At 40.8% G+C, this 26,674-nt stretch overlaps 1 protein-coding gene across 5 annotated transcripts in view; it reads left to right on the top strand.

Annotated features, from left to right (window-relative positions):
- HTR2C (5-hydroxytryptamine receptor 2C) overlaps positions 1-26,674 on the top strand; it is a 215,345-nt gene that overhangs the window by 5,653 nt on the left and 183,018 nt on the right. For 3 of the 5 annotated variants that reach the window (XM_032702314.1, XM_032702317.1, XM_032702316.1), the window contains exon 2: positions 3,369-3,439. The exons of the other annotated variants lie outside the window; for them this stretch is intronic. The gene's annotated coding sequence lies outside the window, so the exon portion shown is untranslated. The remainder of the gene's footprint in view (positions 1-3,368; positions 3,440-26,674) is intronic. 5 annotated transcript variants of the gene reach the window in all.

Genomic DNA, 26,674 nt, shown 5'->3' with positions numbered 1-26,674 from the left:
CATCCTGTCCACCCTGTAGAGTGAGGGCAGGGACTCCTGGTGTGCCCTGCTGCAAAACATGGGGCTGAGCTCTGTGTTCTTATGGGTGCAGTGGTAGCAGTGGGGATGGGATCTCTGTGGGGCTTTGCCTTTTTGGAGACAAATGCCTGGCAAACCATGCTGGAATGGCTGACCAGTCATGTGCTGCTCAGATGGAGCAGGGAATGGATAACAGACAACAGGCAAAGGAAGTAGATTGGATCTTCAAGAACTATTTGCTAGGGAGTGATTTCCCTGGTTTCTGTGGGGAGGTAAATGTAGGCCAGTCCTTAGGTGCCTGCACTCTTTCAGCAGCCATCGCATTTTTATGGTTTGGATACTGCTTGTAAACCAGCTACAGGTGATCCAAGCCTCTGGTCCGGAAACTGGTGAATGGGAGATGAAACTGTGCCTTTCTGACAGTGCCTGGAGTATCTACAAGAGACTGTGCTACTGCATTTGAAATCTCTCTGGCTTTGTACCACTTGTAAAATGCATTCACAGTAGGTGGTGGCATCAGCCTCCTCTTAGTGAATGCAGATATTTATATTATGCAAAAGGTTTTCTCTCTTTGCTGCATTCAGATGATGACTGGAGATACCACTCTTGTTAGATAAAAAATTGAGTCTGACTTTAGAGGTGAATTCAAAGACCGATTTCTATTTAATATATATAGCAACAAATAGGAACAAAGCTGCTTAAAGAGTACTTTAATGATGAATCATTATATTACTCTTGCCAGTCTGAAAGGCAATAAAAGTAAAAATGGTGCTAGGATTTAGTTGCTTAGAAAATTCGCAGAAAGGGACTGTATTGTAGAGATGGTTTTAGCCCACATCAAAGAAATGTTTTGAGGTACGAAAATATCAAATGACTTTCCACCCCAAAAGATAAGAGGCAGCTGCTATCTATTGTTTATTGTTCCAGAAGGTTATTTTCTTATGTTGTTAGTCACTCTTAATTTATTGGGTTTTTTTAAACCCTGACTGACTCCCCCACCCCTGTTTCAGGACCGATGCTGTCATAATACTTTTTCAATGCTATAATTTTTATTACCAATCCTAATTAAACGCTGTAACTTTTGAGAATCAGATTAATTTGAACCATCAGCGCAGTGCAAACACTGTTATCATCGGAGACCATAAAATGTTCAAGGCACCGTAATTTTACTACATAGCTGCAGTGGCATGAGTCCAAGGATCTGGCTACCTTTGTTTAGCTGACATGGGCTGTAATGTGTGCTCTTCTGAGCAGTGCAGCATGAATAGAAATGATACGTTCCTCAGCTGTTGAATTGCACATTCTAACCATAAGTCAACAAACATTAGAGAAAAGACATCACTTCTGCCATCACTGAAACACTCCTTCCATGCTATAAATATTGTATGAATTCTATGGTTTCTGCACAATAGATAAAAGGACAGATAGAGGTGGGAGGTTGTTGCACACCAAAACTGCACATCACTGGTGAGCTGGGTAGCAGTGGACTTGATAGAGTTTGCCACACTCTCACTCAAGATTTTTCTGCCCTTGGCCCACAGTCCATGAATTTGGGTTGCACAGCAGCTACTTCAGCTGGTTTTATCTCCAACCAGGACACATATTGATCATCAGTTCAGTGTCCTGAGCAGCAAGACAGGTTCCAGTAACCTGCTTCCTTTTAGAACAATTTCTGTATTTTGATTTTTTATTTTTTTTCCCCTCAGATATTGGGTAGCAAGTAGTGAATTTTGATTCCAACTCAAGTGGTGGCAAAGTTGGTCTCTGTGCTCTGTCTCAGCTTTATTCCTTAGGTGGTGACATTATGGAAGATCTCACTGGTCATTACAGATGTAATTACCTGGCACTGACAGACAGAGAGGTGTTAATCTGACACTGCAAGCATTTAGGTTGGAGCTTCATGTTTAGGTTTTCTTCACAGCAGACAAAAAGGCACTTTGAGAGAACCATTACTCCTACTTATTTTAGGAGTCTGCAGCAAGATGAGATGAAATGCAGACTAGAGATACCCAGCCTTCTCCAGTCCCACAGATGGATCCTGTGTACCTGGCTTGGGATCAGGTGTGGGGGTGGTGGCAGCAGTGCTAGATGAGCTGGACCCCACCACAGGCTGGTTTCAGTCCACATTCAGCCAACTGCCAGCTCCACCTGGGCTGCTCCAGGATCCTCTGAGGGCTTTGGTGGAGGATCTGACTCTGCCAGGTTTGGACTCTACCTTACTGAACTTGAATTGCTTTGTCAATCCATGTTTTGGAGTGGGGCTGTGATGCCTGTGCTGCTGTTTGGCACTGAGCATCCCAGTAGCAGATATCCTTCTGCTTCTTCTCACTGGGACCTGATATTGCTACTTCTATATTCAATCTCTTTGACTGGTACTACAAGTCAGGCTTTCCTCCCCTGCCCCATTAAAGAGCAACAGTATCCTGCAGACTTGTAAGTTCCAGGCTTCATGGTGAAGCCAAAGTGGGAAAATCTGTGTCAGTTTAGAAACTGATGTGAATGTTACGTGTTTGTGCCAGTGGGTTCTGTGGATCTCCTGCTCCTCTTGCCAACACCTTGACTGTATTCAGGCAGTTGCTGCTGCAGAGAGAAGGCAATTAGTGGTGAGATTTGTCCCATAAAAAAATTTATATTTGGGATTTACCCAGCAGGCTTGTTTCAGACAAAATGTGAAATTCAGGAGTGTGTTTTCATGCCAGGAGCTGCAGCATTTGACCACGAATGTCTAGCTCTGTTCTTTCAGCCTATGCGACATTGAGGAAGCTCTGGGCAGACATGTATGATTTTATAACAGCCACTGCCTGTAAAAGAAAAAATAATAAAGTGCAGAAGCATATTAATTATCCACTTTTTAATGTATATAGTGTTTTGCAAACAGTTATTGTGGACACTGTTATCTGAAAGACTGTAATCTTAATGTTTCTAATGGGGACTATTGCAGATTTACTGAAACTCTTACAGTTATGGCTTAAATTTTATATACACTCACTTTGAAAATGCCTGTAGTTTTAGATTTTATGGTACCCAGTACCATGTGCTTGGTTTATGACGATAAAATCATAGCTGAATGTTGGAATAAATGTGAATTTATCTGTACCTAAGAGATCTTGTCTTGATAACTTGCCTATTTTTAAATGTTAATCATCGTATCCTCTGTTTTCGACAACTATGGGCAAATACAAAACCTCGTGTAAGCAAGTAAGTCTGAGTGTTGTAGTGTCAATATGGCAAATATTGTCTAGTAGTCTTTGGTTCATAAGGAATGAATGACTCTTGGGATCATGTTGTTTGACCTCCTGATGACACAGGCTGTAGAAAATTTCACCCAGCAACTTCTCCTTTCCTTTCAGAAGAATGTTCAGACTTATTTAAAGAGTGCAGATAACTGGAACTCAGAGGTGTCCTGAGGGTAGTTGTTTTGGTGAGTAATTATTTCTGGTGATTTATAAAATAATAAATCCAATCTGAGTTTATTTCTTTGTTCCATATGTTGAAACATCTTCATCCTTTGTCTGCTTAATTAAGGAACCTGCTAGTAATGGAAATCATTTCCCATGATGTGGACAAATCATTGATTAGCCTTCTTTTTCCTAAAGTGATCATATAATTTAAACTCTTTCATGCAATCTGTTTTCAGGCCCTTAAATCCTATGCATTTCTCTCTGTTTTTCAGCATCTTTTTAAGCTGGACATTAGAGGTGGCTTTTCAGAGACAGCAGAATTCCACATTTTACTCATCTTTTCATTAACACCATACATAGAAAAACCATCTTTCTAACCTTATCTCTCTTCCATCATCTAGGCTTTTCATCAGATCATGGCCCTGAGACTTTGTGTTCCATTTATCTCCCTGGCTCCCATATATATTTTTAATTCTCCAACTTTCAACATACGCTTCTCCCTTCTGTAAGTGGAGTAGATCATTTGCCATTGCATTCTTTGAAGCTAAACAAGTAGACTTGTTTTTCCATGTTAGTGTCTGATCTTTGATAAGGCTGAGCATATGAAGGAGATGGAGTTATTTGACTCTGCTCATCTTAGTTTGGTAATACTTACCACTTAAGCCAGTTCTGAGTTGCATTGGGCTGTGAAACTTGTCTCTGTAGGCCCAGTTAAAAGCACTTCCATTCACTGATGGTTCCTCATTAAAATTACATCTTGTCAATTATCATTGACTTTTTAAGTGTTCTGTAGTAATTCCATGTCATGATATTCTTACAGTCAGTGTGTGGTGTGTCACTGAGCTGTTTGCAAAAAACAAGCCTGCAGTGCTGGCACAGCTGCTGCCTCCCTTCACCCCCACACTTTATTAAATATATGAAAAAATAATTTCAGGATTGTTCAAAAGGCTGATTGAGGATCCCATCACATGCAGATACAGGCTTCCCTGCAGTCACAATGATTTCTATTGCTTTCAGCTTCCAGGTGACCATTGGTTTTTCAGGAGAGACTTTGTGGACAGGCTTATGTTGCTATTGAGGTATTCATAAAATCAACCATGACGCAGATAAAGCAAATTACAAATTTGGTTTTTGAGCACTCTTGTTTACCCACACTTTTTGTCAGCTCTGGGGTTTCTGCTGGTGTCTAATTTAATGACTTTCTTTTCATTCTTTAGGAGTTCAGTCCTCCAGCAATTGCTCTGTGATGTTGCTTTGGGTCTCATGTCCATCTTGACTGCTTACAACTGGACTACTATTTTCAGTCCATCCAAAACCCTCCTGTCTCCTCGCCTCATCTGTGTCTTTTCCTTAGCCTGATCATGTTTTTCCATTGTTCTACCCTTGAGGTACTTTCTTTCCAGCAGGAATATGGAGTAAAACCTTTCATCTTCTGATCACTGGGGTGTTGCTTTCTATTTCCCATCCCCTCAGTGCTCACCCTGGTATTTCTTATTCATTTAGCACCCCTTGTCCTTATCTCTGGGATTCTATGATTCCACCTTGATTACTTCTTTCTCTGTCTCTTTTTGCCACCTTTGCTTTTTCACAGTTTTGTCTTGAACAGTCCATTTGTTTCCTTGACATTAACAATTACTGACAGCCTGGTATCCTGTCTCCAGCAGTGGCAAATAGCAGATGCTTAGGGAATAATATAAAAAGCAGGGTGAGAATATAATAATCTTAATATACCCTTAATATACTGGCAGCAGTGATCAGTGTCACGTACGCCTGACTGTTGTGAATGTGTTTTAGCACTGCCCAGTGGGGGATATAATGCCTAAAACCTTGTGGGTGAGGACAGGATAATTTTACAAGATAGCAAATTTTCTTGTGTAACCGCTTCTTTCCAGAAGCACTGCCTTTTCCTTGCTTTGCTTAGCACAAGCAGCCACATGCTTGTTTCTGAACCAGTCCTGAGGTTTATCCACAGGACTCCTCACACCTGATTGAGTAGAAGCTTCTGTTTGTCTCCCTTGAGTCTCCTTGAGGTGGTTGCAATGTGGCAAGATGAAAGGAGAAATCCTTGTGTTTGCTTATGAGCCCTTAAATGATCATGCTGCTTGACAGATTCCTCTGGCATTCAAGCTCTGACTAGTTGCAACACAATCTGACAAGTGAGATGTTGAAAATGTATGAAAACCTTGGCCACATAGAAGAGGGAGAGACCCAAACCAGTATCTCTCATCTCCTGAGGGGTTACAGGTGTCTGTCCTGCTTGTCCCATGGCAGAGCATCCCTGGAGCATGCACGTGGTAGCCAGGTGACCAGCAACACGGGCTGGCCCCACAGACTGGCCCCAAGCTGCACAGCTGCTCTTCTCCATCAGTGGTTTGATGAATCAGGGCTTGACACACAGAATGTGGGAGGCTGTGGGAGTTACCAGGATGTGCACTTTGCTACAGTGCGAGATTGAGATGTATCACGGCAGCCAAGTTTGTTGGAGGAGGCATGTGGAGGGTTTGAGGGCCTTTTCTCTCTGCACCTTTGTTGTTACTTTGGGGTTCATTCACTGTTTACAGGTTATGTGTTTTCTCCATGATTCCTTCAAATCTGAGACAAGATCTGAACTATGTGAAGCAGGTAGAAAAATATATTTCAATTTTTTTATTGGTAGATTTGAAATTGCATTTTAAAAATACCTCTGTTATCAAGTAGAATATATTATCCAGGGCACTAAGCAGCTAAATCAGAGGAGTGATGTTGCAGGTGTTAGACCTCTAGTTACTAGTTCTTCAACTGACACTTCCTCTGCTACCATCACTGCCCTAGTATCCAACACACCACAGTTTGATTTATCCTCACCTGATTGTCAGCTTTACTGATAGAATTATTTTATTTCAGGGTCCCGTTTTCTTCACATGGTGCATTTTCTTCTGTGGTTGTTGCTTTGTACATTACTATCTGCAAGATTTTTGGAGAAGTCCTTGGAACTTCCTTAGGGTAACATATAAAGGACCAGTGGGAAGATAGAAGCACTTTATAGACATGATAGATATTCAGTACCCAGCTCTTCACTGCTTGACCTCATCAGTAAGGGAAAGGGTTCTTCTGTTCATAGAGGTGGGTCCATAAGTCTAACTGCTCCAATACATGCCATGTGATTGTTGAATAAGCCTGGACATTATTCTTGCTGTCTGCTTTTCCCCTCTCCTCCCAGAAGCAGAGGAGTTCCCATCATGAGCTGTGCCAAGTGATCCCAGCAGTGGCTTTAGAGGATGTTCAGAACGGGGTGAGGCACACTGTGCATTTCCCAGATGGAGGTTTCCACCTTTGTGCAAAGTTGTGCATACCAGAGCTCAGGAATGTGTGCATATGTAAATTATCTTGTTAGAAATTCAGGGCAGAAAGGCACATAGTTCCTTTGATGCCAAAGGGAACTGTGTCTAGAGACTCAGGGTAGAAATATGCCTCCTGATACATGTTTTAGTTCTGTATAAATCATCTGTAAGTATAGCACACTCTATTCATTTAGCTGGTGACAATGTTATTTAGGGGTGATATGAAACAGTCACAAAGTAATAAGGACTGCCTGAGAAGAAAATATGTGCTAAAGCTCTTAGGTATAATGCTAATTTAAATAAAACATGTGCTCTGTTGGGGCTATAGAATATTCCTCCTAGAAGTCTTTATAATATTCAAGACGTGGATACTTAAAAGTTGGTTTTTTTCAAAATGAAGATGCCATGATTATTTAAGAATGCTGAGACTCCTTTTTAGGTTGAGTTGATTCATCCTGTTCTTAAAGGAATGTTTTATGGGTATCTTAGCGGTAGGGACACCTGTGATTATCTAATGTATGCAAATGCAGTCCAACAGCAAATACCCCTAAACATGATGGAAAGCACAGGGACGAGCTCCTCATCATGCTGCCAAGTCAGACCATGTTTCAAGTTAGGCTGATGAGCAAGGGCATGTTAAGCAGATAGTACTTTAATGATTGCTGATGCAGATGTGGGGCACAGAAAAAGAATGTAGCTCTCTGTAAAAGCGGAATAAAAATAAATTTTGCAAAAAGAAATATCTGGATTTTATATTAAACCAAATTATGAATGCATTAAGGGTAATAGCCATTCTCCCTGGGGGGTGTTTATTGCCTCCCCCCGCTCTATTTCTCTGAAGGTTATTCACTATGTGGGTATTATGCTGTAAAATCCTTTGCTGAAGTGATAACCTTGTGCTGTGTGCAAGCAAAGTGAGGTTAGATTGGAGTAATTGCTGCTATCTCACAGTGCAGATGCTTTCTAGTTACGGTGCAGATATTAGAACAAACAAGTCTTAAAAACTTTAAGCATACCTTTACACATATTAAAAAAAAGGTGTGCATTTTTTATTGTAGCACAGTTATGGTAACAGGTTGTTATATTGTCTGTTGAGGAACATACCCCGTGCAGGCAGCTCCATGTGCAGCTGCAGGTTGTGCCCTGGGTGGGGGAAATGGCCTGAGCCCCTGCTTGGAATGGATAAAGTGTGTTTGCCCCTGGCTCTTTCAGCTGTGGCAGGGCAAATATTGTGCCTGCAGCACTTCAGTGAAACCTCCTGTGGACTGAGAAAGCGAAAGTGTGAATACCGTGCTAATGATGCTAATTTTGGAGAAGAGATACCAGGAGGGCAAGTTGTCTCCCTCCCTGATGAAGCAGTGAGCACCATGTGCTTACAGGGGTTTGTTCTGTTGATCTTTAGGGCACTTGGGCTCATGTGATTCCTCTTCTGTATATTCTCACCTCTTAGAAAACATGGTTTCACAGGCCACAGTGTTTTTAAATGCATATCTTAATAGGAGAGGATGACTTACAGTGATTGTTTTATTGTCCTGCCACGTAAACTCTTCAGTAAATGCATATGATCACAGAATCACAGAGTCATTTAGGTTGGAAAAGACCTCCAAGATCACTGAGTCCAACCTTTGACTGATCAGCCCCTTGCCAGCTAGACTATAGCACTAAGTGCCACATCCAGTCGTTTCTTGAACACCTCTACGGATGGTGACACCACCACCTCCCTGGGCAGTGCCTTCCAATGTTTAATACACTTTCTCTGGAGAAATTCTTCCTGATGTCCAACCTGAACCTCCCCTGGCATTGCTTGAGACCATTTCCTCTTGTCCTGTTGCGAGTTGTCTGGGAGAAGAGGCTGACCCCCATGTTGCTGCAACTTCCTTTCAGGGAATTGTAGAGAGTGGTAAGATCTCCCCCAAGCCTCCTTTTTTCGAGACTAAACACCCCCAGCATCCATCCTGTCCAAATGCCTCTGCAGAGCCTCCCTACCTTCCAGTAGATCAACATTCCCACCCAAATTGTTTCATGTTCCTGGATTTCCCTTTCCTGAGCGCCCCCCCCCGACAGCATTGAGGTAGGAGAAGTGAAGTGTCCTGCCTGTAAGACAAACAAACACTTAAATTTTTGTGTAATGCTTTCCAGCACACCTCTGCTGTGCTTTCCAAAGGATCTCTTAATAAGACTTTACAAGCTTGGGTAGTCATGTAGCTTTAATGCTCTGTTTGTCATCTGGCTATTAGCTATGGCTGAAGGAAGAACTAACTCCAGAATCTAAATGAAAGACTCAGTGTATCTGTAATAAACAAGCAAAGCAACAAGCCCCAGTCTGCTTAGTCTCTAAATAGTGTTGCTGTACAGCTGCATCAACATTTTTCTGTGTAGGCTGTGTCCTGGGCCATGGATTGCAGAAGGTAATTTCGACCAGGAGATGACTACCAGCCACATCATGACCCCAAGCAATGATGAATTCAGAACCTTCTTAAAGAATTTGCAAGTGGGTTTACAATGTCATCTTATATTGATGCAGAAAACTGCATCTCCCAGAGATGAGTAAAAAGCTCACTGGAAACACTTTGTGAATTATAATTATAGAGCTATATTCACCTCTGATTTTTGTTTCAAGATTTCTGTGAGAAAACTGCATGCTGAGATGGATAGAATTTTCCCTTCTGCTCTATGTTGCTCAGGGACTTCTTTTTTGCTTCTGGCTGATTGAGGAAAAATGAGAAAACGCTTAAATTGAACACTAGACTTCCTAATAGTATGAAAAGCATCCTAAGGGGCTTGGATGTGTGTTGTAATGGCAGTGATTTCTTTGAAGATAGGTAGCTGAGAGGTGAAGCCTGAAAATCTTAATATAATCTTTGAAGATCATTCAGTTTTGTCAGGACGAGAGATTTTTGATTGGAAAGGAGATGATAGAAATGAATGAGGTTTTTTTCTTTTATTATTTTTATTGTAGAGGTGGTAGGAAGAGGTAGCTCTTTTTGGACAAAAGACTCTGTTTTCCTCTTATTTTTTTTCAACAAATAGAGATGCTGACTCTGGAAAAGATGAAGATCCAAGGAAAAAGTACTGCCTGGAGGGGTTGCTCCCATCTTTTTTAATAACTGTTGCTGTACTGCTATATGAGAATCCACTGCAATGACAGTGTTGGGGCACATGTAATTGTGGAAATGCATTAGGCTTTTAGTGTCTTCCAACGCTTAATTACCTGTTTATTAACAATTCTTTGACTGTGAGAAAAGCTTTTGAGAGTACTCAGTGTTTCCAGATCCAGTAATCTGTTTCTTGGAGTTTGAGGCAGTAACTGGTCATGGCAGAGCTCTGCAAACACAAAAGGTTGGCTTTTTGGGTGATATGGTTCATTTCCGTGGAGTCTCTGAGGCTTGACATTGGATATAACAGCTCCAGATTAAACATTTTCTCAAGTTAGTGACTTTTATGTGGATGGTGTTTGCAAGCAAGTAGGGAAGGATATTAAAAAGAGAAGTTTTATGTGGATTTAGCAAATAAAAGCTACATAACATTTACGTAGCAGCCACATCCTGTTAAATGTCTTAGAATATCATGCGACAAAATCTCTCTGAATACTGTAATTGCAGTGGTCGAGGTGGACTTTGAGTCACAGACTGTTGAAGGGTTCCTTGAAACAAGACATTGAGTCTTTCAGAATAAATATTTTACTGCTCAGGTTCACACCGAGTGATTATTAACAGCACTGAATAAATGTGTGAAATCCTAGAAGCTGTGTGCAGTATCTTACCCAGAAAGGTCCCTGGAAGCTGTGAAAACTGTGTTGGCAATCAGCAAGGGGTTACATCCTCAGGAGCCACAGTCACCTACGCCTTATGTGAAGAGGAGGAAGGAAAGAAAGGTGCTGACCCTCAGTGAAGGAACTTCTCAAGTTGAATGTCTGCCAGAACTGACTGGAGAACTATCTCTTTTGTCCAAATTTACTGAAAATGTCCCTCAAAACAGCTTTATCCCACACTGGTCTTCTTTCAAAATAGAGATGATAACTTTGTTTTCTGTCTTCTAATTGCACTCAGTGAAACACGCAAGTGCTGCCAGAATGAGACTGGGTATCATGTTCTGGATGTGCAGTGGTCTATTTTTTTCTGAGAGGCTTTATTTTATGGTTTAATTATTGCATGACAAGGGTTGGTTTGAAGAATAAGAAGGCAATTTAATTGGATTCTCAACTTTATAGCCAGGATCTAAAGAATTACTAGAAGGTGTTTCCCATAATGTTTACAACTCCTTTTTTAACACTTCTTTGCATGCATTTCATGGCTGACACAGATGTACGTCCAGAAATAGTACATATTTATAGACTAAGCCTATAGTTTAAGGCAAATAAGCAGGCCTTGCCTTTAGTAGAATGTTTTCCTGCATAAGGACTCTGATTTTAAATAGTTTGGATAATGGTGTCTTTGCTATCTGAGGAGTGTATGGGTATGACTCATGGTGTCATAAATACTGTGGCTATTACAGTGAGCATCCAAGTGAAATTACACAAAATTATATATTTGCCAGGGTTCTTTTCTCTAACGGCCAAACTTCAAAATAGAAAGCTTTATTATTCATTTTGATGCATTTGAACTACTGAATGTTCTTGCTGGCCCACTAGACAGTTTAATAGGGCTCCTGAACATCATCAATAATTCATGCATCTCTTAAACAGGGATGTGGTACTTGTTGTTCAACTATAATCTGAGTGTACAATGTTGTGAGCTACTATAGGATGCTCAGGGACATGCTCAGTGCTGGCTCTTGACGTCACAGAAATGCCAGGTTCTTGGATTGGAGCACCCTGTGTGTGGTGCTCCCAAACAGGGGATGGTCCTCTTTGCCCTCATCACAACTGTTGCTTTCCCTGAAAGGGAGATGAGGATGTAGAGAACTCCCTTCAGGATGATTTGCCTGATGTAAACAGTGTAAATCATCCCCAGCATGTGACTGTCACTGCTGGCTGGACCAAAGATGGGAGACTGATGGTCCAGGTGGAGAGGTGTGGAGGAAGCCTAGTCTGGGGTATGTGAGGGTTCACAGAGCATTAGCAAAAGTGGCAGTGAGTGTTAAACTGGAACTGAAAATCCAGTGGTTATTATAGGATATGTTAACTAATAGTTATGAATAAACCTAATGGGATGTGATTTTTTTTTCTTTTGAAGTACGTCTTTGCCTTATTGTTTTTATTTTTTTATGTGTCACACACCCCGTGACATCCCTTGTTGTTCTACATACCATATCCAGAGAGGGTTTCAGAATCAAAGAGGATGAGAAAGGCTGAGGGTGAGTACAATGAGGGCTGTTCCTGGGGGCCTGTACTCTTGACATGCTTTGTGGAAGTTTGCTGGCAACATTGGCTGTCTTTGATCTCCTTTTGCCATTGGAGAGCTGAGGCATGCAAAGCGTTGAGGCATGATATATCCAGGATGAGCATCTCACCAGAGCTGAGAAATGACTGTGAGTTTCCTGGATTGCAATCCAGTCTTTTTCTGCAAGAACCTTCCTCCTTTAGATTTGTCACATTTGAGCCATGCTCATGTGTCTGTACAAACAGAGTAAGAAGTTACAAAGAGTTCAAAAAATAAGGATGTAGTGTCTTGCACAGGTATTAGAGAAAAAACTCTTAACAATATTATTTTTGAATAAGAACTTGTTGGGCAAAGAAGAGTAACTTGTCAGATAAATGCAAAAAACCAGTACCTACAACGATTCAAGTGAGAGTTTTATTGTAGGTGGAATGAGTCCAAACTCAAGACCTTTTTCTCCCTCCCTATATAAACTTACTGTTCTTTATCAGGCTTCTAAGAAAAGTCTCATGCTGACTTCTTGTGTTCTGTATTGGTATCTGGATAAGGGTCAGATTGTGCCCCGTGTTTATTCAGGATGCAGGAGGCTGAAGAACTCCCTGGCTATGCAGCTTTCAGGAGTCAAGGTACAATTCCCAGGCAACCGTGGGCTGTGTTGGTTTGAAAACAGCTTTTTTGCAGCTAGCTTAGGACTGGTAATGCAGCACAGTGTTGCACCCTGCCAGTGTGATATCTGTGTTAAGTGAGCTGGGGAGCAGGAGGAGGCTGTACAGCTCTGTCCCAGCCTGACATTGCTTAAAGTTTGGGGAGATGCAGTTTCACTGGCACTGGCTCAGCATTCCTTATGCCTCACACAGAGAGTTTCTAGCAAAAATGGGCTGGAGCTTCCATTTTTCTATCCAGACTGCAATGAGGTTAGTCCTAACGATGTGCGGCTCCTTCTGGAAATAGTTTTTAGGTGGTGGGTGTATTTGAAAAGAAAGATGATGGTTCTTCACTTGCTTTTGGCTGTAATGATGACATTAAGATTTCAACATTTTGTCCTTAACTGCTGCATTTCAGTGAACCTTTTACTCTGTCTGGGTGGAGTATTTGGGTCAAATGAAAATTCTGGCTCTGTGGCGAAAGAGCAGATGATGGCAGTGGCTGATGGTGATTACCAGTTTTCTTGCACTTATGCCTTGGAGTGGTGGCCAGTGAGAAAAGGCCGATTGTTCCATACCAAGGGTTACAGTGCTCGCTCACCTGGGACGTGCAAGCCCAGTTTTGTCATTAGGCTGTCAGCAGGGCATGGGAGATCATGGCTCATGCACTGCACTGGGCAGGGGAAGTTGGAACTACCAGCATCTGAATCTGTTTCCGAGGTGTTTGACTGTGGCACAGAAGGGCTGTGAGTCCCCACTGACCGTGGCTGAGCTTTGAGCAGTGCTGCTCCGTTGCCTATCGCATGTCTGGAGCTGCTGCTTATGCAGTGGTACAGGTTGTGCTGCTTTTGCCCAAACTACTCATCACCAATGAAGTAGCTCTGAAACGTGACAGGATGATACCGTTTCATAGGGAATTATTTTATCCCTATTTTCCTCCCTCATTGCTGTGACAAGTGCTGGAGTCCCTCCAGACTGTCAGTGGGCTACAGCATGGGACCCTCTTTCCAAATCTGTTTTCTGCTTTATTTCTTAGTGTCATGTTTTGTTTCCATGGAAACTCCCCAACCTAACTGGAATGATAAGACTGTCAGGTGCATGAACAATGCTGTCATTAAAGAACATCCTCAGGTCTGGATGTTTGCTCCTCATGTGTCCTACCAGGCAGGGAGTGTGGTGTCAGGAGACCACCAAAACTTGATGTGAGTCTGAAGGCTTTGGAAGAGCTGGTGAAGACAGCTCCTCTGGAGAGGAGTTTCCTTTGGCTGGTGTTCCCCAAAGACGTTGTGCCCATAGCAATTACATTCATAGGAAAGGAGGAATATTTTGCCATTTTTAAAAGAATGAGCTTGGGTTATGTGTAAAAGCCTGTCTGCAAAGTTTGCATTGAAAAGAACAGATTTGTAACAGTAGTAAAAGAGGTTGAACAGAAAATATGTTGTTTCCAGGAAAAATGGATTAACCACAAAATGTACCCTGGAGTGAAGTGTTAACTTCTATCACTGAGCATGGAAATATATGAGGCAATTTTTACGTGCTATGATGAGTGGTTGATTAGCATCAATATTTCCCATCCTGCTTGCACCCTGGAATCTGCTCATGGCAATATCGTCCTCCCTTCAGCCCCATCCCTACTGTTTTCATTGAAGAACATCAGTAAGAGAAAAAAAGCTTACTTTAGTGGAGAAAAAAGTACTGTACCTGAAAGAATAGTTTCCCCTTTCCTCTCTTCATGAAGCTTTTCAGATACTCTTATGTTGGTAACCACATTCTGTAAGTGCCACATTAGCAGGACAAAACCACAGTGAGCAAGAGAATTTGCAACCCTTCAAGGAAGAACCATTAAACTGTGAGATAAAATGTGGCTCTGCATCTCTAAAAATAATATATTTGCATCTCTATAAGGACTTCAATTTTGGTAGCTAGGAATAGTCTAGGCATCTTCATTGTAATTATTAAGAATTACCAGCTTGCACAATTACTGCTTTGAGAGAGATGTGAATGTACATGGTATTTTAGAGGACATGGAGAAGTGAAGAATTTATTGCTATTTAAAAAGCTGAAGTTTACTTGCTTGCTGGCAAACAGTGTAGGAATTCAAGAATTACCAAGGCAGAGAAGGCTTCAGGTTCATCTTGTTTGGTGCCTCTGCTCTAACAGATGCAAAGACGTTCAGAGAAAGGGAGGAGCCTCATCTCGGGAGAGGCGAGAGAATTTCTTCAGCTATTGAAAACCAGGAGGTGAAGAGGGAGAGCAGCCTAGAAGGTAGGAACAGCAGGAGTTTTTGCAGTGTGGAGTGGGGTGGTCAGGCCGTGGATTTTCTGCTTGTTTGCTTATATGAGATGGGAATAGTAACCTTCTCTGGAACTATTGCAAAATGCCCACAATTCTGCATCTTAGGACTGGTTTCATGTACCAAAGAATATTATTTTCCATTTTAATTCTGTAAAACTCTGTCTGTGTGTTGCTGCTTTGTAATGGGGTGGAATCTTTCCATTCAGCAGCATAGATCAGCTGTGTTCTTCTGCACCTTCTCCGTAGAGCAGGTTTTTGTATTGGCTTTTTGTTTTTCATTAGCTTATTTTGTTGATTAAAATACATAAGATATACTTTTTGCATGAACACTGCCAGAACTGAAAGCCCTCCATAGGGCCTGTACTAACAGGTGCAGATACTCCTTGTCAACACGTAGGTGTCAGCTCACTGTTCCATGCTTCTTTCATGGGTTCAGTCTTGGTGCAGACTACCATTTGGCTGTCATTTTGACATCCAGAAGTATTTCCTGCTGCAGAATGCTGTTGGAACAAGCTCCTCTAACATGCTTGTCTTCTGGTCCTTGAAAAGCCCCATTTTTCACAGCATATTTTCTTTTGAAGTCTGATTCAAAGCCCATTGTAATTGGTGTAGTCTCCTATGCATTCTAATGCAGCCAAATCAATGGTCATGCATTTAGGAACAAAGAAAATTGCTTGCATGTGCAGGGTGGGAGGATTCAATCTTAGAGTTCCATGATGTTGAAGGGACTTGGATGTCAGGCTGAAAGCCAGCCACATGTGAGCTTCAGCTTTGTGTGACTGAACGTGGCCCTTGGCTGTACCTGTGGGGGGGAGGATTGTTGTTCCCGCACACCCTGCTGATGACACGACTGCTCAGACATTCAGCCCCTCTCTGATGTTAGCACGTTTTAAAACAGGATTATAGGAATTTGTAAAGGTTCAGGAAAGTTCTGCAAAAATGGCTGGGTGTCTGTAAAGCATTCATTTTTAATGAGAGTCTCAGTCTAGTTAAAATAAGGTTAAGAGGATACTTATCGGAACTGTATAAATACTGCGGCAGGAGATTTATGGTTGCAGGAGGCTTTTTAAACTAATAGGCAAAAGTGGAACTGTATAAATCAGTGGATGGAAGCTAAAATTAAGCTAATACATGTTGGAAGTGGCATAACACTAAAAAATCTTACCTAAGAACAGAGTGGGTCTTTATCACTAGAAGTCCTTAGGAATATATCCATTTTGAAGGGCAGCACATTACTGACTTCCAGGGTAGCTGCAGGAGACTCTCATTAAATATTTCTGGGTTATATTATGTGTAAGACCACATTAAATATTTAGACTCCCTGCTCTTGGCCTTAGTGCTTAAAGCCTAAGCACTTGGCAGCCACTGGTGTGAAGGAGCTTTGGAGAAAATTCAAAGTTTAGATTGAATATTAGCAAAAATCTCTTCCCGGAAAGGATTGCCAAGCACTCGAACAGGCTGTCCAGGGAAGTGGTGGAGTCACCATCTCTGGAGGTGCTTAAATAGGGCACCTGGAGACATGGTTTAGTGGTGGGCTTGACAGTGTTAGATTTACAGTTGGGCTCAATGATCGTAGAGGGCTCATCACACTGTTAGGTGCTAATTTACATGGCCAGGTTGCTCCAGGATCCAACAATCCAATGATTTTAAAAGAAGTTTAATTTTCTTTGCTGGTTTATTATTTTTGTTAATGTCTATTACTTTAAAATTGATATTTCTTAGCGTATATTTTTGCTGGAGCAGCTTTTAGATGTAATGTTTTTAACTATATATAAAATTATCTTGCTGATGCTTATGAATGTTTTCTCCCAAGAGCAAAATCTTTAGCTAAATATTCTGGGGAAGTAATAAAACTGTCTTTAAAAAAACCCCTTTGAAATGTACATATTAAGTAAGTGAAGAAAGGAAGAATCAATGAAGAATTTTTTTTCTTTCCCAGCTTTAGGCTGTAGGGGTCTTAAATGTTGCTCACATTCTACAATAGGTAGAAAATTATCAGAAAGAGTTTCTTTTTCCCAGAATTTACTTTCCTTTAAACAACTGTCATCAGATTTACAGGTCACTGTGTATGTTGCAAATAGGATTTTATACTAAGACCACAGTTCTGATATTACAGCTACTTTTTTTTTCTTTAATAGAGCATTTATTATGGTAAGACTGAATAAATGTCCTAGGCGTCAATGCCCTTTGAGAAGCACTCTCCATTTCTGAGTTCTGTCAATACCTTGCTCAGCTGAAAACATCATCCATGTGAGGGTCTCATCCCAGCTCCTCACAGAAAGGTTGCCACCCATGACCATGTGGCATCAGTTTGTGTCCTCCATCTTTCTTAACTGCTTGTAAATTATATGCTTTGGAAAGCAGAAAGTGATTTTGATTTTGAAATAAAAATGTTTACAAGGCAGACTTGCCTTGGGAAGCTGTAAGCTGAATTCTTGCTTTGAAGATTTTTAAATTCACTAAAAAACTTAAGCTTCAGTAGAAGCAAAGGATGTGGGGCAGTTCAGTGGCATCACAAAATCCAAATGGGTGATGTTTTAGTGCCAAACGGAATTGTACTTCTAGAAAATAATATTAACAGTGGTATTTTACCCTGCTCAGTCTGCTTCAAAATGTTTCACCTTAGGGATGCCCTTGTATGGCTGATGCTTTTAGTATTTCAGACCAGTGCTTTTAATGATAGTAACATGTCTGTCAAAGTAGAGCATATGGGTAATATAGGAGTAAGAATAATATAAATTTAACTGAACTGGCTTAATGTACCCACTCCTGCTGGGAGAGAAGAAAAATCCCAAGCCAAGAATGAGAAGGAATGGAGAAGCAAAGAAGCTCCTTAGTAACAAAAACACAGTGTGCAATCAGCCACACCAATCTTTATAGAGAAACTGCCCCAGTGATGCTTTCAGAGAATGAAGACAAAAAGGTAAGTGGGAATAGGGCACCCTGTGCATTTAAAAGAATATGACAAGCAGAGTTAAATGTGAAGAGGTGATGATGAAGTTGTGCACTGTGTGATGTTGAGCTGAAATACAGCCATGGGGTTATCTGGAGTGTCCCTGCAGCCTGAACAGCAGAGCCCCTGAGAGCCTCCAAGGTACCCTGATGAGGATGTGCTGCCTGAGGGAAGGAACCAGTGAACAGAGCCTGTTGCACTTTCATTAGGGGTGTTTAGTTGTCTCCCTTGAGTTATTTTCCCTCAGTTTCCATCTTTAAACCTTCTGCTGCGTTTGGATAAAACCTGTTCTTCCCTTGGCAAATGTTTGTTCCTTGGTTTGCCTTGACTTGTTTCGTGGTGGTTATCACTCCTGCTGCTCTTTCTCAAGTTTTTGTTGCAGGTTCACTTCAGGGATTGTGTGTTTGGGAATTCTTTTGAGGTTGAAGACCTCTTTCTAATCTTTCCCTGCACTTAATGTGCTAAAATCTTGGGAGCTGTTTTTCTCCTCTGATTTCAGTAGTGAATCTTTTGCAAAAATCAGCAGCCATTTATCCAACTGTGTTTAAAATCTGACTTTTCCAAGATTATTATAACTTAAGATTTGAAGCATCTAAAATACATATTTTTGGAGGCTTTTTTTCTTCACAAAATTGTACTTTTTTCTACTTTACAAAGCTGTCACAGCCTTCTGGGAAGGTAAGGTTTGTGTGCCTGGAATTGGTAATATGTGATTCCTAGCAAATTTCAGCTCCACTTCAAACAGAAATCCCTTTGATTTGAGGTGCCTCTGTAGGGCTGTATGGTGCTTCATCCCTAGGGTTATCTGTATTGCAGACACCATGCAAACATTTATTTAGTTTAGTGCTAACACATGTATATTTTCATTTTGCTGAAGTTTTTGTTCACATTTTATACCCAAAGCATCTGTCTGAAGTCTTTGCTGCAGGAGAGAGCAGTGTAATTGTTTGTGCAACATTCTTCCATTGTATGCTCTGTTCTTAGAATCCACAGCTTTCATTTGTCCTTCATGCTCTGTTTTTACCAAAGTATGAGGCATTTCTTAACCTGAAAACTTTGTGCAGCTGCTGTTTTGTCCAAGGAACTGTAACAACAAGTGTATTTCTACTGCCAAAAAATGAGAACATCTTCCTACCGTAAGTCACTAATACAGTTTGCCTTGTTCCTGGAAGTACATAATGCAGCAGTTGGAGTCATCACTTCAGGCTCACATTTGCTGTGCTGAGTGTACTCTGACTTCAGGCAGTGTATTTTGCAACTGAGGAAGAAAAAGCTTCTTGATTATGAATGTTAATAATTAAAGATACCACTGTATTGAAAGCCTTTTTCTTAGAAAGAAAAGTTTTTCAAGTGACTAATAGGGTGTGCATGGCATTATTATCATCATACTGTGTGTGATACTTTTGGCTTGTGGGTTTCTAATTTTTTGGAACAACATGAGAGCCAATGTTCAAATGGCCACTTCCTATAACTAGAAATAAAATACATCTGAAGAGGGCTGTCCTAGATAGTACATTCTGGGCCTTGATCTGGAGTCCTTGCAAAGCAAAGAAAAATGTGATTTCCCAAATTGCTACTGTTTTGCTGGTATTCTGTTTTTATTCTCATTGATATGTTCTTTAACTGATAATCTCTCAAATGATTCCTTATATTGATTTGAACAAATCACTGCTGTTGTGGAACTTAATTGCTGTACAATTGATGTGTAATACTGCTGCTTGGTTTTTTGTTTCTTCCTTTAATAACATAAACCCCAACTCCTTGTGAGCAGCTGAGTTTCTGGCTGTTCCCTACCAACAGGGCTGGGGCAAAGGGGGTGCAGTGGCCACCCCAAGAGCTGGGCAGTGGCTCCCTGACTCTGCTGCACTCAGCAGGGCTGAGGCATTTGCAAAAACTTGGCAAGGACGCAGGATAACAGAAATAATTTCTGAGGTTTTCAGTCTATTTATAACTAGGGGAAAAAAAGTACTTTTTAAAGGCAAAAATTGCACGAAATGTCTCCTGTCAAAATCTCACTCATCAATGTCAGATTCTCATGACATTGACAAAATAGCTATTTCTGCATGGAAAATGTGACAAAACTGGGTTTTGAATTCGTTGCTGACTTTGTGTTCGCTGCTTGCCTTGGAATCAGCTTATTTCTCTGGGAAGGTGTTAATTTTAAGCTAGGAACTCTAAAAATGGGTGACTCTTCTGCTCAAGGTAATCTTGATGTTGAGTTTTTATTAAAACTGTAGTCTACTCTTTATGAAATACATATCACTGGAGCCGGGAGAATTGTGCACAGCAAATTGTACAGCCAGGTATCAAAGCAGTACATTTATGGCCTAATCCATGACTCTGAGCTGGAGCCCTTGAAGATGTTTTTGCCCCATCAATGCAGCAGAATTGTGGAGCTGTTTCCATATGCTCTTTGTGAGGAGAAAGGCTGTCAGTGTGTTATGATATTGTTGGCCAACACATGATATGCCTGTACTTATAGACTTTTTTCAAGTCTCATGAAAATTTTCATTTGTCTTGCTCAAGGGTAGGTGAGAATAAGTGTGAAGGACAGTGGTAACTAAGTGTGTATGAAAGTTCTGTGGATGTGATCCCACTCTGCATTGACATTAACATAAAAAATGCAGCTGATAGTCCTGACACACAGTAAATTACAGGCAGGTATAGGTTTCTGAGTCCAACTGCTTTTGCGTTGTTTTCATATCCTTAGGATACATCTCTACAGCAGATCAAAAATGTTTAGGAGTTAATGGTCCTTCATCTGAAAGATCATTTCCTTTTTAACCCTGTGCCAAAAGCCACTCATTTAGGATGCAACATCTTCAGCTTCTGTTGCAGAAGTCACTAAATTGAGGGGTCCAGGCCCAATTTCTTGTTGAAAAAAGTATCTCAGGACCTGCACAATTTTCTGCTTCACTTCCCTCCCACGCTCACTGAATTCAGCTGCTTCTGGATAATGTTCCTCCCAGGAGAGGCAGGACCTGCCAGTGAGCTGTTTGGAGGCTCTCCCATGCTCGTCCTGAGGCTGACTTTTATCCTTCTTTTGCAGATGCCTGTCCTGCTTGCTTGTCTCTCAGGTCCTATTCAGAAGCCAGATTTATTTGCATAAATAAATTTATTTGCATTTGGGTTTTTTTCAATACGGTCATTGTTTTCTGTATTAGTGGTATTCTGTGTTTCTGTTTTATATTCTCACTTTCTTGGCAGCAAGCCCCTCCTTTTGGAGAAATAAGTGCTTCATTAATATTTGTCATGTGGATTGAGCAGGCTGGGAGGTGAGAAAGGTGGCTGAACATACCCCCTTCTCCCCAGTAAATGTGCTGGTGTAGGCTCTGCAGACTCAGTGCTGTGGGCTGATGTATGGCTCTGACTGGGAACGTAGGTATGGCCTTGGACCACCAAAACCCGCCAAGGATCACACTCTCAGTGTAGGAATTATAATTTTAAAAGCTATGACCCTGAACATTTTGACAGAGCACTGTGAAAGCCAGTGAAGTTAAGTTTTGGTGACAGTGTTGCCAAGATGGCTTGTCTTGCCCTTCAGTGTGTGAGCAGAGTAGGATGGAGTGGGAAGGTGGTGGAGGATCATTGAAAAGGCTGCTGCTAGCATGGCATTAGAGAAGGAGGTACATGGAAATTAATTCCTGGAGAGTAGGTTTGAAAAGCGTCTTGAATCCTGCTGGGCTTGACTGGGAGCTGGTGATATTTAAGTGTACGACTGAGAGGTTCAAATGAAGGTTTGTCCCTTACAGAGCCACGCTGTTACTCGGGTATCTGTGTTTTGTGGCTGTCAGTGGGAAGAAGCAAAGCGAGCAGATGATGCTGAATTATACAGGCAGGAATGCATAATCATATTTTTCATTCATGGCGGAGGTGGATGAAATGTCTGTAGAGATATATTTGAAGTCCTCCTTAAATATTTTTGATAAAATCATGACTTGCTGGTTTCAAAGCAATCAGTTCTTCAATCTGCTTGATTACATGTGGAAACCGGGGCATTTTCAACACAAAAGACTGCACACAGGTTTTACATCTCCAAGGTTTGTTGTAAGTAGCATAAAAATCATGAGGTATCTTAGTACGGGAATTAAGATACAATCCTTCTTCCTGTATATTATCCATTCCATTTTGATTAATTTCTTTTATATGAGGAAATCCAATCTGCCACAGAACACTGAATCCCAGTAGTAATAAGTCTGGTACACATATGTACATCTATCATCACTCACAGAGCAACTTATAAGATATTTTTTTTTATGCTGCAATAAAAGCAACTTTAAAAAAGAGGAAAATCCTGTAATCCTTCGTTTGATTTGAAGTGAAATTCTTCCATGCTCTCTGTGTGAGAGAGAGAGACAGCTGCTCCACAATGCACTAGAGCTTCGTGTGCTTCAGAGGAGGAAGCTCAGAGTAAATATTTGTAGCTGTCAGTGGAATCCTGTTGGTGTGCAAACATTTGATGCTGGGGCCTTCCCTGCTTGTTTTGAGACTTTTTGGGCTGTGTGGATCCCATCTGCCTGGCTCAGAAATTCCCTGAGAACAATATAAGCTAATCTCCCATTTTTGAGATCCATATTACCTTTTTTTACTGATCCAGCTGCTTTATATGTCTTCCTTCCCAGTTGTGGTCCTTGCCTTCCTTTGCAGGCTGCAAATGGAGACCCTGTCATCTTTTTCTCAGCAAAGAGAATGGCTTGACTGGAAGGTGGAATTACCATATAAAAGACAGGTATGAGAAGACAGGTGACCCTGTGAGTGCCTTTTGCGTGTATCTACTGTATCACAGTGCTTTCATACTCACCCTCTCACGTGGCACTCCAAACTAGGAGAACTGTACCTATCTGGATGGATTGTGTGTCAGATGCTTTTAAAAGACAGGGAAATTACTTCTTGTCCCTTCTGTACAGCGGATATTCCATTTGTGTGCATCATTTTTTACTGTTTTGCCTCAGTTTATTTATCCCAGGTGGTAGGTCTGGTGCTGGTTATAGCTCATATGGAACTTTTCTGTGATTATTAAAAAGAGGGAGTTTTTTTGTATTTGTTACAAATGGAATATATTATTTCCATAACTATTTTAAGGGATAATTGTTCTTTTATTTTGGTGCTATCACTTTTGATAACTTTATAGTGTAAAGCTGTCCTCTAATTAGGGGATAGCATGGTAACTCAGTTGCCTCACAGAAGGGATGCTGATTTTTGAAATATGCTTCATCCCTCAGTCCCAAAACTAATTTGGTACAAGCAAGGCTCCAAAATATCTTCTTGGAATGCTGTGGACTTGAGCCTACAGAAACTAATCTTTTATGACTGCTAGAGCAATAAAAACCACAGCTAAACACCCCTAATTGAAGTCATCTTCATGACAGAGTGGTAAAACTTGCTAGGACTTCTCCCACTGATGACTATATTTATCTGGGTGTGCCAGTGCTGGGCACGGAAGTGCTGGCTGGCTGTGTGTACTGAAGAGTTGAGCTCTAAATTCTGTGAAGTTCCATCCACTGTGGTATCTGGTTATTTGTTAAAAATCAAATTTTAACTAGTCTACATTCGAACTGATTTTTGGCTGGAGTGATGTTTTTAAGGAGGGGAGTAATTACGTCCACTATATATCAGTGCAGTTTATCTGTTGCTGTTTCCATTTAAACCCTAACCTTTTCACTACAAAAATGTTTAGATGTCTAAGAACATTTCCATTTCTCTGGCACCAAAATCCTCCCTTTATTTTCTCATATTTACAGAAGAAAAACATTTATAGATCCTCCTGCAAGATGAGTGCTATGATAATGTCTGTGTGAAAATTTGTGTTTGGAGTTCTTTGTGATGACCAGTTTAAAAATGAAGTTACACATCTCTTTAGGGAGGAAGCTTTGATAAATTATTTAAGCCTTTTAAAAATTAGTGTGTAATAAATACTGGTATATTTGTGTATGAAGTTAATTCTCTTACCTGAGGTTAAGCTAGAAAAGGATATAAACCTTGAATCAGAGTACAACTGATGCATTCATAATATCCACTTTAAGTGCTTGCTCAAATTTGTTCAAGCTATTGTGCAAAATATGTTCATTTCCCATAAATTTTACTCTCAGTTGGAGCAGCAGCATTACAAAAGCTCGTAGACCCATTGGCTTAATACTACCAGGGTAAAATGAACATGTAACAATCAACTTATGAGGCTAAAAAGGGTCCTCTCTCTCTTTTTGAACAATTTCTTGAAGTATTGAGGGCTATAACGTTCTCTCTTTGAGGCAGGAATCCCTGTATTTGAAAATGTCAGCATTGAGAGAATTTGGTGCTCATTTGGGAGTTGATTTCAGCGACTGGTTATCAGATTTGTGTGGGAGGGGATTCCATCAGGCTGGAGGTGCATGTTTAAATCTGTGTCCTTGTCAGTGCTTGAGCAATCAAATGGATTTTGGACAAAAAATGGGAATGAGGAAATGAACATGGGCACGTGGAAGGACAGGGCAGGGAGAGCTACAGCATATGTGCAAAACTATAAAATCTACATTTCCAGTTTTGGGTAGCCAGTGAGTCTGCATAGCTTCAGAACAAGCTGGGCATGAGAAAGATGAGCCCAGGAGCACTGAGGAGTCAGGGAATGGAGTGCAGCCCTGCCTCGGGCTTTGTCCCAGGATGGCTCCAACAGCTGGCATTGTCCCACAGCCAGCAGATTTGGGACTGAGCAACTGGGAGCAACAGACTCCAAACATGGTAAACCCAAGACTGAGGAATGAGGGACTGCTGATTCCAGTTAACTTATGTAACTCAAAGGCTTCATGCTCAGCATATCACGTTGAATGTTTTGCCTTTTTAAATGTCTGTGGAGTAACTGGGCAAATAGCTGTGTGCCATTCTTCGTGTACTCTTCTACCATGATTTATTTTGTTCAGTTAGTCCTTGTACTTTTTCTGAAAATACCAAACAATCTGGGGTTGCAGTGTTTTGAATGGTTTCTGCTCCTTGAATGGCAGCATCCCAACCAGCCAGAAAGAACAGTAACAATCTGTATGCATTTTGCTTTATTATTTTTCAGATCATTACCTTATTAAATTCCTTGGTGACAAGTGTCCTCTTCTTGATATTAACATAAACTAGTAGAATAATAAAAGGAAAAAAACCCAGCTTGGAACATCTACTATCTGTTTTAAAATTGTATTTTATTCCTCCTTTCTTTCCTAAGGGCTTTCTTTCTCTTCCATCACTGTAATACATCGAGGAATCCAATGAACATAAACACTGCATCCAGCACTGCACTGGTCGTAGAAATACCATTTTTTTTTTTTTTTAGGCAGAAAACAGAACAGTAAGCCACATGCTTCTGTGAGGTATTAAATTCTTAGAACAATTTATCTTTTCTCTGTCTAAAATACGTCACCTTCTGTGGCGCGCTGAGGAATCTCTTGCCACCTCGTTCTGCAAAAAGAACTTGGGGAATAAAGTTAGCAGTTTATCAAATACTGATTTTTAGTTGCTTATGCCTTTTTTTTCTGGACTGCTACAAAAGCACCTCGTTTTGCTTACAAGAGATCCACAGTACATTCTGGGGAAATTCTGTCAAGTTAAAGTGATGGTGAGGTCTATGACTGTGCATGCCAAATGATGTTTGCTGAGGAGCTGATGAGATCTTTGAAGTGGTGAAATAACTATTAAGCTTTTTCTTTTTGATTGCTAATGAGGGATATATTGACATGACCTATAACTTATTAGCATTTTGTTCTGTTGTTGTGCATCTTGTTTACTAGACAAATTATTTTTGCTTCAGATTGCTCTGAAGCGAGAACTGTCTTATATTTAATTAAACTGATTTTGTCCTTGTCTCTGCTTTTTGTGTTCAACTGAAAAACAGAACAGCTGAAATATACTGGTCAGATATTCTTTCAGAGCTGAAAACATCTTTACTTTGTCTGAACACAAGTTTTATAAAATCACTTAGGACTTCTTCAGGGAAACATAATAAGCGTTTGCTTTCAATTTGTCCTCTTTTCTCCGTCACCTGTTTGTGAGGGATAATGTCAGCACAGAAAGAGTTTGTATATTGATTTATTTTCTTTGTAAGAAAATGCTTTGGATTTTTTTTTTTTTGGAAGAGCAGTTTATTTTTTCCCCTAAAGCTTCTGACCTGTCTACTTCCATACAGACTTTAAAATTCTGAGGTTATTATTCTTCCTTACTTGCTGGTAAGTTTTCTTTTGATGTTTCTCATATATATATATATATATAGATAGATAGATGGTGACTGTGCCCAATCAAGCTTCAGACCCTGGGTAAGAGCAACCTGTCAGGTGCTGCCAGTGAATGTGGGATCTCCACTTCACCAGGGGCAATGTGGGATGCAGTGATTCTGCATACGAGGATTTCCTCACTGCATCTTGAGATTATTTACTGAAATAGGAGTTATGCATAGATGTAATAGTATCAGTAGCTTCATCTGAACAGGTTGTAGCAACCAAATATGCCTGTGGCATCCACATTTAAAATCAGCTTGCTCGTCATTGCAGTCATAACAGCTCTGTAGCAGCCCTGCAGCTCTTTTGAGAAAGAGGGAAGATAATCTGTCCATGTCTGGAGTAGTGTGAGTGTTCCTGTGGTACACTTGGAGCTGGATCACTAAGAATCAATTTATCTGGTAGAATAAATACCTTCAGTGCTTCATGGAGAATACCCTAGGCTCCTCTCCACAGGTTATTAAAAATAAAATGAAAGGTGGCAAAATCTATTAATG

This window comes from Chiroxiphia lanceolata, chromosome 14, assembly GCF_009829145.1.
Source record: "Chiroxiphia lanceolata isolate bChiLan1 chromosome 14, bChiLan1.pri, whole genome shotgun sequence".
Taxonomy (NCBI): Eukaryota; Metazoa; Chordata; class Aves; order Passeriformes; family Pipridae; genus Chiroxiphia; species Chiroxiphia lanceolata.
This window is presented reverse-complemented; position numbering and strand designations above follow the sequence as displayed.